At 38.0% G+C, this 12871-nt stretch overlaps 5 non-coding genes across 5 annotated transcripts; all 5 read left to right on the top strand.

Moving 5' to 3' along the window:
* The first annotated feature begins 23 nt into the window (after positions 1-23).
* LOC135036423 (U1 spliceosomal RNA) lies at positions 24-186 on the top strand. The gene has a single exon (XR_010231190.1). It is a non-coding gene; the product is annotated as a U1 spliceosomal RNA (small nuclear RNA).
* A 671-nt stretch (positions 187-857) lies between these two features.
* On the top strand, positions 858-1021 carry LOC135036408 (U1 spliceosomal RNA). The gene has a single exon (XR_010231175.1). It is a non-coding gene; the product is annotated as a U1 spliceosomal RNA (small nuclear RNA).
* A 152-nt stretch (positions 1022-1173) lies between these two features.
* LOC135036415 (U1 spliceosomal RNA) lies at positions 1174-1336 on the top strand. Its single transcript, XR_010231182.1, has one exon. It is a non-coding gene; the product is annotated as a U1 spliceosomal RNA (small nuclear RNA).
* A 671-nt stretch (positions 1337-2007) lies between these two features.
* On the top strand, positions 2008-2171 carry LOC135036389 (U1 spliceosomal RNA). The gene has a single exon (XR_010231157.1). It is a non-coding gene; the product is annotated as a U1 spliceosomal RNA (small nuclear RNA).
* A 152-nt stretch (positions 2172-2323) lies between these two features.
* Positions 2324-2486, top strand: LOC135036383 (U1 spliceosomal RNA). Its single transcript, XR_010231153.1, has one exon. It is a non-coding gene; the product is annotated as a U1 spliceosomal RNA (small nuclear RNA).
* The last annotated feature ends 10385 nt before the right edge of the window (positions 2487-12871 follow it).

Genomic DNA, 12871 nt, shown 5'->3' with positions numbered 1-12871 from the left:
CCTCCCCAGCTCTAGCCCAACTCCTACTTATCTGCCAGGTGAGATACTATGATCAGGAAGGTGCTTCTCCCAGGGCAAGGCTCACCCATTGCACTCTGGGTGTGCTGCTCCTGCGATTTCCCCAAATGTGGGACACTTGACTGCATAATTTGTGTTTCCTCTGGTCGGCTCTCGTATAATTCAGATCTCTTTGTCTCAGGTCTCTCTCCAGCCTAGTTTGCTGTCTGTTTCCACTTCTCTTTTCTTGAGCCGCTCCCTTCTATGCCCTTGCGCACTATCCTGACTTCTCCTGTCTGCTTACTTTGTGCCTTCCAACGCACAATGCGAACTACAGGTAGTGCTGCAGGGCCCACACCCTTTTAGTTGCCTTACAGAGCAGCTCTGGAGCTGTTACAGTGCCCAGCTGCTGCAAGAAATCAGCTTGAATGCTTCAGGTGCTGGGGCATAGCCAACATGAGCCCCACACCTAAGGAGGGTGGAGGTGTTTAATGCGAATTAGGGGTCATGCAAGCGCCGCAAAAGGCCGCCGTGCCCTGCACATCCCTTTTTTCTTTTCATATGCAGACGAGGGTTGAAGCCAACTTTGACCCACTGCTTGGATGACATCACCATATGCAAATCCATCTGCTGCAGGCCTTCCCCCAGGAATGCTTGCACTAGTTGTTGCATTTGGTTTGTTGTTTGGGGGTGCTTCAGTATTAGGCAGCCTTCTGCCCTCCCATGTTCATCTGAAAATATGTGTTCTCCCTGCAGTTGTTGTCCCCAGATGAGAGTTCCCTTGTGCTGCCTCAGTTGAATCGCCTTTACTTGACAGAGATGTGCCTGAGCAGCGGCCCTCCCCAGCCCTATCCCAAATCATACTTATTTTGCATAGGAGATATCATGGTCATGAAGATTGTTCTCCCAGGGTGAGGTTCATTCATTGCATTCTGGGTATGATGACCCCTGTGATTTCCCCAAATGTGGGAAACTCGACTGCATTATTTGTGGTAGAGGGGGACTGTGTTTGTGCTTTCCTCTGGTCAGCTCTGGTAAAAGTCAGATTTCTTTGTCTCAGATCTTCCTCTAGCCTTGTTCTTCTTTCGAGAGTTCCCTTGTGCTGCCTCAGTTGGATCTCCTTCACTTGACAGGGGGGTGCCCGAGCAGCGACCCTCCCCAGCTCTAGCCCAACTCCTACTTACCTGCCAGGTGAGATACTATGATCAGGAAGGTGCTTCTCCCAGGGCAAGGCTCACCCATTGCACTCTGGGTGTGCTGCTCCTGCGATTTCCCCAAATGTGGGACACTTGACTGCATAATTTGTGTTTCCTCTGGTCGGCTCTCGTATAATTCAGATCTCTTTGTCTCAGGTCTCTCTCCAGCCTAGTTTGCTGTCTGTTTCCACTTCTCTTTTCTTGAGCCGCTCCCTTCTATGCCCTTGCGCACTATCCTGACTTCTCCCGTCTGCTTACTTTGTGCCTTCCAACGCACAATGCGAACTACAGGTAGTGCTGCAGGGCCCACACCCTTTTACTTGCCTTACAGAGCAGCTCTGGAGCTGTTACAGTGCCCAGCTGCTGCAAGAAATCAGCTTGAATGCTTCAGGTGCTGGGGCATAGCCAACATGAGCCCCACACCTAAGGAGGGTGGAGGTGTTTAATGCGAATTAGGGGTCATGCAAGCGCCGCAAAAGGCCGCCATGCCCTGCACATCCCTTTTTTCTTTTCATATGCAGACGAGGGTTGAAGCCAACTTTGACCCACTGCTTGGATGACATCACCATATGCAAATCCATCTGCTGCAGGCCTTCCCCCAGGAATGCTTGCACTAGTTGTTGCATTTGGTTTGTTGTTTGGGGGTGCTTCAGTATTAGGCAGCCTTCTGCCCTCCCATGTTCATCTGAAAATATGTGTTCTCCCTGCAGTTGTTGTCCCCAGATGAGAGTTCCCTTGTGCTGCCTCAGTTGAATCTCCTTTACTTGACAGAGATGTGCCTGAGCAGCGGCCCTCCCCAGCCCTATCCCAAATCATACTTATTTTGCATAGGAGATACCATGGTCATGAAGATTGTTCTCCCAGGGTGAGGTTCATTCATTGCATTCTGGGTATGCTGACCCCTGTGATTTCCCCAAATGTGGGAAACTCGACTGCATTATTTGTGGTAGTGGGGGACTGTGTTTGTGCTTTCCTCTGGTCAGCTCTGGTAAAAGCCAGATTTCTGTGTCTCAGATCTTCCTCTAGCCTTGTTCTTCTTTCGAGAGTTCTCTTGTGCTGCCTCAGTTGGATCTCCTTCACTTGACAGGGGGGTGCCCGAGCAGCGACCCTCCTCAGCTCTTGCCCAACTCCTACTTACCTGCCAGGTGAGATACTATGATCATGAAGGTGCTTCTCCCAGGGCAAGGCTCACCCATTGCACTCTGTGTGTGCTGCTCCAGCTATTTCCCCAAATGTGGGAAACTCGACTGCATAATTTGTGTTTCCCCTGGTCGGCTCTCGTATAATTCAGATCTCTTTGTCTCAGGTCTCTCTCCAGCCTAGTTTGCTGTCAGTTTCCACTTCTCTTTTCTTGAGCCGCTCCCTTCTATGCCCTTGCGCACTATCCTGACTTCTCCCGTCTGCTTACTTTGTGCCTTCCAGCGCACAATGCGAACTACAGGTAGTGCTGCAGGGCCCACACCCTTTTAGTTGCCTTACAGAGCAGCTCTGGAGCTGTTACAGTGCCCAGCTGCTGCAAGAAATCAGCATGAATGTTCTTCGTTGATTGATGGAAGAAACATCTTACAAAAACTCTCCAGATTATTGACTTTTTAAAGTTTTTCTAGGAAACGTTCTAGATGAATGCTTATTAGCGTTTGTCAGAATGTAAGTTTGCAAAGTGTCTCTGTGGCGCAATCAGTTAGCGTGTTCGGTTATTATCTAAAAGGTTGGTGGTTCAATCCCACCCAGGGACGTAATTTACCTTGTGATCAGATTTTGGTGATCTTAAAGTAGACAAGTCAAAATTTCAAACCCCCTGTTATGGTGTGGGTACCTGGCCTTCCCTGATGTAATCAGAGTTAGATTTGATTCAGTGATTTTATAAAAACAGCTAGGAAGCACAATTTAGCAGTAGGTTGCAGAGAAAAAAAAAATATGCTGGCAGAAAAATCCAATTGAGTGAATAAACAGCTCTTCATTTTCTGGCTTTATTTTTATGCTAACAAATTTGTTCTCTGAAAAGTGTCCACAAAGCCAAGTCTCTGATTAACACCTTTGTAAGGATGGTTTTTCACCTATTACTAAATTAAACTTGCTTCATTGGAAAGGCAGCAAGATGCATCCTCATTTCAATGTCTACTGAAATAATACAGGTTGACACCAGGAAACATTAACGGCACTGCATCCTTGCTGCTTTCTCATGTGGAAGTCTGTTTAATGTGAAAACAAGGTGATATCTAATTAGCACACAGGTAAGCAATTAAGAAAATCTTTATTTAAGGGTGAAGATGTTTCTCACAAAATCGTTGCCCCAATGCATCATTGAAATTCAACCTGGAAAGATGATTTTAATATATCACTTGTACATTTTGTATTGCTCTTCTGGTGACAATGTAGTTTGTTTTTGTCAATTACCATTTTAATAATAGGGTAAAGAAAATTAAGTGGATTTTTGAAAGAAAACAATACTGTCAATATACTATTAAAACAAATTAAAATGGTAAAAGTTATTGTACTTTAAGTAAAAATAAAAGAGCAAAAATATCCATCCCAGTTTTGGATTACTTTAATTACCAAAAAAATGCATATAGCAAAGGATAGTTTCAATCTGCCTACCTCTGGGTTATGGGCCCAGCATGCTTCCATTGCAGTACTCTGCTGCACATGTAAGTGCAAGAGATCCTGAAGCACTCACTCATCATGGGAAAGTACCAATGTGTTTCTTTGTTGGTTGATGGAAGAAACATCTTACAAAAACTCTCCAGATTATTGACTTTTTAAAGTTTTTCTAGGAAACGTTCTAGATGAATGCTTATTAGCCTTTGTCAGTATGTACTTTTTGCAAAGTGTCTCTGTGGCGCAATTGGTTAGTGTGTACGGCTATTAACCAAAAGGTTGGTGGTTAAATCCTACCCAGGGACGTAATTGACCTTGTGATCAGATTTTGGTAATATTTAAGTAGACAAGTCAAAATTTCAAACCCCCTCTTATTGTGTAGGGTACCTAGCCTTCTCTGATGTAATCAGAGTTAGATTTGATTCAGTGATTTTATAAAAACAGCTAGGAAGCACAATTTAGCAGTGGGTTGCAGAGAAAAAGAAATATGCTGGCAAAAAAATCCAATTGAGTGATTAAACAGCTCTTCATTTCTGGCTTTATTTTTATGCTAACAAATTTGTTCTCTGAAAAGTGTCCACAAAGCCAAGTCTCTGATTAACACCTTTGTAGGGATGGTTTTTCACGTATTACTAAATTAAACTTGCTTCATTGGAAAGGCAGCAAGATGCATCCTCATTTCAATGTCTACTGAAATAATACAAGTTGACACCAGGAAACATTAACGCCACTGCATCCTTGCTGCTTTCTCATGTGGAAGTCTGTTTAATGTGAAAACAAGGTGATATCTAATTAGCACACAGGTAAGGAATTAAGAAAATCTTTATTTAAGGGTGAAGATGTTTCTCACAAAATCGTTGCCCCAATGCATCATTGAAATTCAAGCTGGAAAGATGATTTTAATATATCACTTGTACATTTTGTATTGCTCTTCTGGTGACAATGTAGTTTGTTTTTGTCAATTACCATTTTAATAATAGGGTAAAGAAAATTAAGTGGATTTTTGAAAGAAAACAATACTGTCAATATACTATTAAAACAAATTAAAATGGTAAAAGTTATTGTACTTTAAGTAAAAATAAAAGAGCAAAAATATCAATCCCAGTTTTGGATTACTTTAATTAACAAAAAAAAATGCATATAGCAAAGGATAGTTTCAATCTGCCTACCTCTGGGTTATGGGCCCAGCATGCTTCCATTGCAGTACTCTGCTGCACATGTAAGTGCAAGAGATCCTGAAGCACTCACTCATCATGGGAAAGTACCAATGTGTTTCTTCGTTGGTTGATGGAAGAAACATCTTACAAAAACTCTCCAGATTATTGACTTTTTAAAGTTTTTCTAGGAAACGTTCTAGATGAATGCTTATTAGCCTTTGTCAGTATGTACTTTTGCAAAGTGTCTCTGTGGCGCAATTAGTTAGTGTGTAAGGCTATTAATCAAAAGGTTGGTGGTTCAATCTCACCCAGGAATGTAATTGACCTTGTGATCAGATTTTGGTGATATTTAAGTAGACAAGTCAAAATTTCAAACCCCCTCTTATTGTGTAGGGTACCTGGCCTTCTCTGATGTAATCAGAGTTAGATTTGATTCAGTGATTTTATAAAAAACAGCTAGGAAGCACAATTTAGCAGTGGGTTGCAGATAAAAAAAATATGCTGGCAGAAAAATCCAATTGAGTGATTAAACAGCTCTTCATTTTCTGGCTTTATTTTTATGCTAACAAATTTGTTCTCTGAAAAGTGTCCACAAAGCCATGTCTCTGATTAACACCTTTGTAGGGATGGTTTTTCACCTATTACTAAATTAAACTTGCTTCATTGGAAAGGCAGCAAGATGCATCCTCATTTCAATGTCTACTGAAATAATACAGGTTGACACCAGGAAACATTAACGCCACTGCATCCTTGCTGCTTTCTCATGTGGAAGTTTGTTTAATGTGAAAACAATGTGATATCTAATTAGCACACAGGTAAGGAATTAAGAAAATCTTTATTTAAGGGTGAAGATGTTTCTCACAAAATCGTTGCCCCAATGCATCATTGAAATTCAAGCTGGAAAGATGATTTTAATATATCACTTGTACATTTTGTATTGCTCTTCTGGTGACAATGTAGTTTGTTTTTGTCAATTACCATTTTAATAATAGGGTAAAGAAAATTAAGTGGATTTTTGAAAGAAAACAATACTGTCAATATACTATTAAAACAAATTAAAATGGTAAAAGTTATTGTACTTTAAGTAAAAATAAAAGAGCAAAAATATCAATCCCAGTTTTGGATTACTTTAATTAACAAAAAAAAATGCATATAGCAAAGGATAGTTTCAATCTGCCTACCTCTGGGTTATGGGCCCAGCATGCTTCCATTGCAGTACTCTGCTGCACATGTAAGTGCAAGAGATCCTGAAGCACTCACTCATCATGGGAAAGTACCAATGTGTTTCTTCATTGGTTGATGGAAGAAACATCTTACAAAAACTCTCCAGATTATTGACTTTTTAAAGTTTTTCTAGGAAACGTTCTAGATGAATGCTTATTAGCCTTTGTCAGTATGGACTTTTGCAAAGTGTCTCTGTGGCGCAATTGGTTAGTGTGTAAGGCTATTAACCAAAAGGTTGGTGGTTCAATCCCACCCAGGGACGTAATTGACCTTGTGATCAGATTTTGGTGATATTCAAGTAGACAAGTCAAAATTTCAAACCCCATCTTATTGTGTAGGGTACCTGGCCTTCTCTGATGTTATCAGAGTTAGATTTGATTCAGTGGTTTTATAAAAAACAGCTAGGAAGCACAATTTAGCAGTGGGTTGCAGAGAAAAAAAATATGCTGGCAAAAAAATCCAATTGAGTGATTAAACAGCTCTTCATTTTCTGGTTTATTTTTATGCTAACAAATTTGTTCTCTGAAAAGTGTCCACAAAGCCAAGTCTCTGATTAACACCTTTGTAGGGATGGTTTTTCACCTATTACTAAATTAAACTTGCTTCATTGGAAAGGCAGCAAGATGCATCCTCATTTCAATGTCTACTGAAATAATACAGGTTGACACCAGGAAACATTAACGCCACTGCATCCTTGCTGCTTTCTCATGTGGAAGTCTGTTTAATGTGAAAACAAGGTGATATCTAATTAGCACACAGGTAAGGAATTAAGAAAATCTTTATTTAAGGGTGAAGATGTTTCTCACAAAATCGTTGCCCCAATGCATCATTGAAATTCAAGCTGGAAAGATGATTTTAATATATCACTTGTACATTTTGTATTGCTCTTCTGGTGACAATGTAGTTTGTTTTTGTCAATTACCATTTTAATAATAGGGTAAAGAAAATTAAGTGGATTTTTGAAAGAAAACAATACTGTCAATATACTATTAAAACAAATTAAAATGGTAAAAGTTATTGTACTTTAAGTAAAAATAAAAGAGCAAAAATATCAATCCCAGTTTTGGATTACTTTAATTAACAAAAAAAAATGCATATAGCAAAGGATAATTTCAATCTGCCTACCTCTGGGTTATGAGCCCAGCATGCTTCCATTGCAGTACTCTGCTGCACATGTAAGTGCAAGAGATCCTGAAGCACTCACTCATCATGGGAAAGTACCAATGTGTTTCTTCGTTGGTTGATGGAAGAAACATCTTAAAAAACTCTCCAGATTATTGACTTTTTAAAGTTTTTCTAGGAAACGTTCTAGATGAATGCTTATTAGCCTTTGTCAGTATGTACTTTTGCAAAGTGTCTCTGTGGCGCAATTGGTTAGTGTGTAAGGCTATTAACAAAAGGTTGGTGGTTCAATCCCACCCAGGAATGTAATTGACCTTGTGATCAGATTTTGGTGATATTTAAGTAGACAAGTCAAAATTTCAAACCCCCTCTTATTGTGTAGGGTACCTGGCCTTCTCTGATGTAATCAGAGTTAGATTTGATTCAGTGATTTTATAAAAAACAGCTAGGAAGCACAATTTAGCAGTGGGTTGCAGATAAAAAAAATATGCTGGCAAAAAAATACAATTGAGTGATTAAACAGCTCTTCATTTTCTGGCTTTATTTTTATGCTAACAAATTTGTTCTCTGAAAAGTGTCCACAAAGCCAAGTCTCTGATTAACACCTTTGTAGGGATGGTTTTTCACCTATTACTAAATTAAACTTGCTTCATTGGAAAGGCAGCAAGATGCATCCTCATTTCAATGTCTACTGATATAATACAGGTTGACACCAGGAAACATTAACGCCACTGCATCCTTGCTGCTTTCTCATGTGGAAGTCTGTTTAATGTGAAAACAAGGTGATATCTAATTAGCACACAGGTAAGGAATTAAGAAAATCTTTATTTAAGGGTGAAGATGTTTCTCACAAAATCGTTGCCCCAATGCATCATTGAAATTCAAGCTGGAAAGATGATTTTAATATATCACTTGTACATTTTGTATTGCTCTTCTGGTGACAATGTAGTTTGTTTTTGTCAATTACCATTTTAATAATAGGGTAAAGAAAATGAAGTGGATTTTTGAAAGAAAACAATACTGTCAATATACTATCAAAACAAATTAAAATGGTAAAAGTTATTGTACTTTAAGTAAAAATAAAAGAGCCAAAATATCAATCCCAGTTTTGGATTACTTTAATTAACAAAAAAAATGCATATAGCAAAGGATAGTTTCAATCTGCCTACCTCTGGGTTATGGGCCCAGCATGCTTCTATTGCAGTACTCTGCTGCACATGTAAGTGCAAGAGATCCTGAAGCACTCACTCATCATGGGAAAGTACCAATGTGTTTCTTCATTGGTTGATGGAAGAAACATCTTACAAAAACTCTCCAGATTATTGACTTTTTAAAGTTTTTCTAGGAAACGTTCTAGATGAATGCTTATTAGCCTTTGTCAGTATGTACTTTTGCAAAGTGTCTCTGTGGCGCAATTGGTTAGTGTGTAAGGCTATTAACCAAAAGGTTGGTGGTTCAATCCCACCCAGGGACGTAATTGACCTTGTGATCAGATTTTGGTGATATTTAAGTAGACAAGTCAAAATTTCAAACCCCATCTTATTGTGTAGGGTACCTGGCCTTCTCTGATGTAATCAGAGTTAGATTTGATTCATTGATTTTATAAAAACAGCTAGGAAGCACAATTTAGCAGTGGTTTGCAGAGAAAAAAAATATGCTGGCAGAAAAATCCAATTGAGTGATTAAACAGATCTTCATTTTCTGGCTTTATTTTTATGCTAACAAATTTGTTCTCTGAAAAGTGTCCACAAAGCCAAGTCTCTGATTAACACCTTTGTAAGGATGGTTTTTCACCTATTACTAAATTAAACTTGCTTCATTGGAAAGGCAGCAAGATGCATCCTCATTTCAATGTCTACTGAAATAATACAGGTTGACACCAGGAAACATTAACGCCACTGCATCCTTGCTGCTTTCTCATGTGGAAGTCTGTTTAATGTGAAAACAAGGTGATATCTAATTAGCACACAGGTAAGGAATTAAGAAAATCTTTATTTAAGGGTGAAGATGTTTCTCACAAAATCGTTGCCCCAATGCATCATTGAAATTCAAGCTGGAAAGATGATTTTAATATATCACTTGTACATTTTGTATTGCTCTTCTGGTGACAATGTAGTTTGTTTTTGTCAATTACCATTTTAATAATAGGGTAAAGAAAATTAAGTGGATTTTTGAAAGAAAACAATACTGTCAATATACTATTAAAACAAATTAAAATGGTAAAAGTTATTGTACTTTAAGTAAAAATAAAAGAGCAAAAATATCAATCCCAGTTTTGGATTACTTTAATTAACAAAAAAAATGCATATAGCAAAGGATAATTTCAATCTGCCTACCTCTGGGTTATGAGCCCAGCATGCTTCCATTGCAGTACTCTGCTGCACATGTAAGTGCAAGAGATCCTGAAGCACTCACTCATCATGGGAAAGTACCAATGTGTTTCTTCATTGATTGATGGAAGAAACATCTTACAAAAACTCTCCAGATTATTGACTTTTTAAAGTTTTTCTAGGAAACGTTCTAGATGATTGCTTATTAGCCTTTGTCAGTATGTACTTTTGCAAAGTGTCTCTGTGGCGCAATTGGTTAGTGTGTAAGGCTATTAACCAAAAGGTTGGTGGTTCAATCCCACCCAGGGACGTAATTGACCTTGTGATCAGATTTTGGTGATATTTAAGTAGACAAGTCAAAATTTCAAACCCCATCTTATTGTGTAGGGTACCTGGCCTTCTCTGATGTAATCAGAGTTAGATTTGATTCATTGATTTTATAAAAACAGCTAGGAAGCACAATTTAGCAGTGGTTTGCAGAGAAAAAAAATATGCTGGCAGAAAAATCCAATTGAGTGATTAAACAGCTCTTCATTTTCTGGCTTTATTTTTATGCTAACAAATTTGTTCTCTGAAAAGTGTCCACAAAGCCAAGTCTCTGATTAACACCTTTGTAAGGATGGTTTTTCACCTATTACTAAATTAAACTTGCTTCATTGGAAAGGCAGCAAGATGCATCCTCATTTCAATGTCTACTGAAATAATACAAGTTGACACCAGGAAACATTAACGCCACTGCATCCTTGCTGCTTTCTCATGTGGAAGTCTGTTTAATGCGAAAACAAGGTGATATCTAATTATCACACAGGTAAGGAATTAAGAAAATCTTTATTTAAGGGTGAAGATGTTTCTCACAAAATCGTTGCCCTAATGCATCATTGAAATTCAAGCTGGAAAGATGATTTTAATATATCACTTGTACATTTTGTATTGCTCTTCTGGTGACAATGTAGTTTGTTTTTGTCAATTACCATTTTAATAATAGGGTAAAGAAAATTAAGTGGATTTTTGAAAGAAAACAATACTGTCAATATACTATCAAAACAAATTAAAATGGTAAAAGTTATTGTACTTTAAGTAAAAATAAAAGAGCCAAAATATCAATCCCAGTTTTGGATTACTTTAATTAACAAAAAAAATGCATTAAGCAAAGGATAGTTTCAATCTGCCTACCTCTGGGTTATGGGCCCAGCATGCTTCCATTGCAGTACTCTGCTGCACATGTAAGTGCAAAAGATCCTGAAGCACTCACTCATCATGGGAAAGTACCAATGTGTTTCTTCATTGGTTGATGGAAGAAACATCTTACAAAAACTCTCCAGATTATTGACTTTTTAAAGTTTTTCTAGGAAACGTTCTAGATGAATGCTTATTAGATTTTGTCAGTATTTACTTTTGCAAAGTGTCTCTGTGGCGCAATTGGTTAGTGTGTAAGGCTATTAACCAAAAGGTTGGTGGTTCAATCCCACCCAGGGACGTAATTGACCTTGTGTTCAGATTTTGGTGATCTTTAAGTAGACAAGTCAAAATTTCAAACCCCCTCTTATTGTGTAGGGTACCTGGCCTTCTCTGATGTTATCAGAGTTAGATTTGATTCAGTGATTTTATAAAAAACAGCTAGGAAGCACAATTTAGCAGTGGGTTGCAGAGAAAAAAATATGCTGGCAAAAAAATCCAATTGAGTGATTAAACAGCTCTTCATTTTCTGGTTTATTTTTATGCTAACAAATTTGTTCTCTGAAAAGTGTCCACAAAGCCAAGTCTCTGATTAACACCTTTGTAGGGATGGTTTTTCACCTATTACTAAATTAAACTTGCTTCATTGGAAAGGCAGCAAGATGCATCCTCATTTCAATGTCTACTGAAATAATACAGGTTGACACCAGGAAACATTAACGCCACTGCATCCTTACTGCTTTCTCATGTGGAAGTCTGTTTAATGCGAAAACAAGGTGATATCTAATTAGCACACAGGTAAGGAATTAAGAAAATCTTTATTTAAGGGTGAAGATGTTTCTCACAAAATCGTTGCCCCAATGCATCATTGAAATTCAAGCTGGAAAGATGATTTTAATATATCACTTGTACATTTTGTATTGCTCTTCTGGTGACAATGTAGTTTGTTTTTGTCAATTACCATTTTAATAATAGGGTAAAGAAAATTAAGTGGATTTTTGAAAGAAAACAATACTGTCAATATACTATTAAAACAAATTAAAATGGTAAAAGTTATTGTACTTTAAGTAAAAATAAAAGAGCCAAAATATCAATCCCAGTTTTGGATTACTTAAATTAAAAAAAAAAAGCATACAGCAGAGGATAGTTTCAATCTGCCTACCTCTGGGTTATGAGCCCAGCATGCTTCCATTGCTGTACTCTGCTGCACATGTAAGTGCAAGAGATCCTGAAGCACTCACTCATCATGGGAAAGTACCAATGTGTTTCTTCGTTGGTTGATGGAAGAAACATCTTACAAAAACTCTCCAGATTATTGACTTTTTAAAGTTTTTCTAGGAAACGTTTTAGATGAATGTTTATTAGCCTTTGTCAGTATGCACTTTCGCAAAGTGTCTCTGTGGCGCAATCAGTTAGTGTGTACGGCTATTAACTAAAAGGTTGGTGGTTCAATCCCACCCAGAGATGTAATTGATCTTGTTATCAGATTTTGGTGATCTTTCAGTAGACAAGTCAAAATTTCAAACCCCCTCTTATGGTGTAGGGTACCTGGCCTTCTCTGATGTAATCAGAGTTAGATTTGATTCATTGATTTTATAAAAACAGCTAGGAAGCACAATTTAGCAGTGGGTTGCAGAGAAAAAGAAATATGCTGGCAAAAAAATCAAATTGCGTGATTAAACAGCTCTTCATTTTCTGGCTTTATTTTTATGCTAACAAATTTGTTCTCTGAAAAGTGTCCACAAAGCCAAGTCTCTGATTAACACCTTTGTATGGATGGTTTTTCACCTATTACTAAATTAAACTTGCTTCATTGGAAAGGCAGCAAGATGCATCCTCATTTCAATGTCTACTGAAATAATACAGGTTGAAACCAGGAAACATTAACGCCACTGCATCCTTGCTGCTTTCTCATGTGGAAGTCTGTTTAATGTGAAAACAAGGTGATATCTAATTAGCACACAGGTAAGGAATTACGAAAATCTTTATTTAAGGGTGAAGATGTTTCTCACAAAATTGTTGCCCCAATGCATCATTGAAATTCAAGCTGGAAAGATGATTTTAATATATC

Source organism: Pseudophryne corroboree, unplaced genomic scaffold (assembly GCF_028390025.1).
Source record: "Pseudophryne corroboree isolate aPseCor3 unplaced genomic scaffold, aPseCor3.hap2 scaffold_645, whole genome shotgun sequence".
Classification (NCBI taxonomy): Eukaryota; Metazoa; Chordata; class Amphibia; order Anura; family Myobatrachidae; genus Pseudophryne; species Pseudophryne corroboree.
This window is presented reverse-complemented; position numbering and strand designations above follow the sequence as displayed.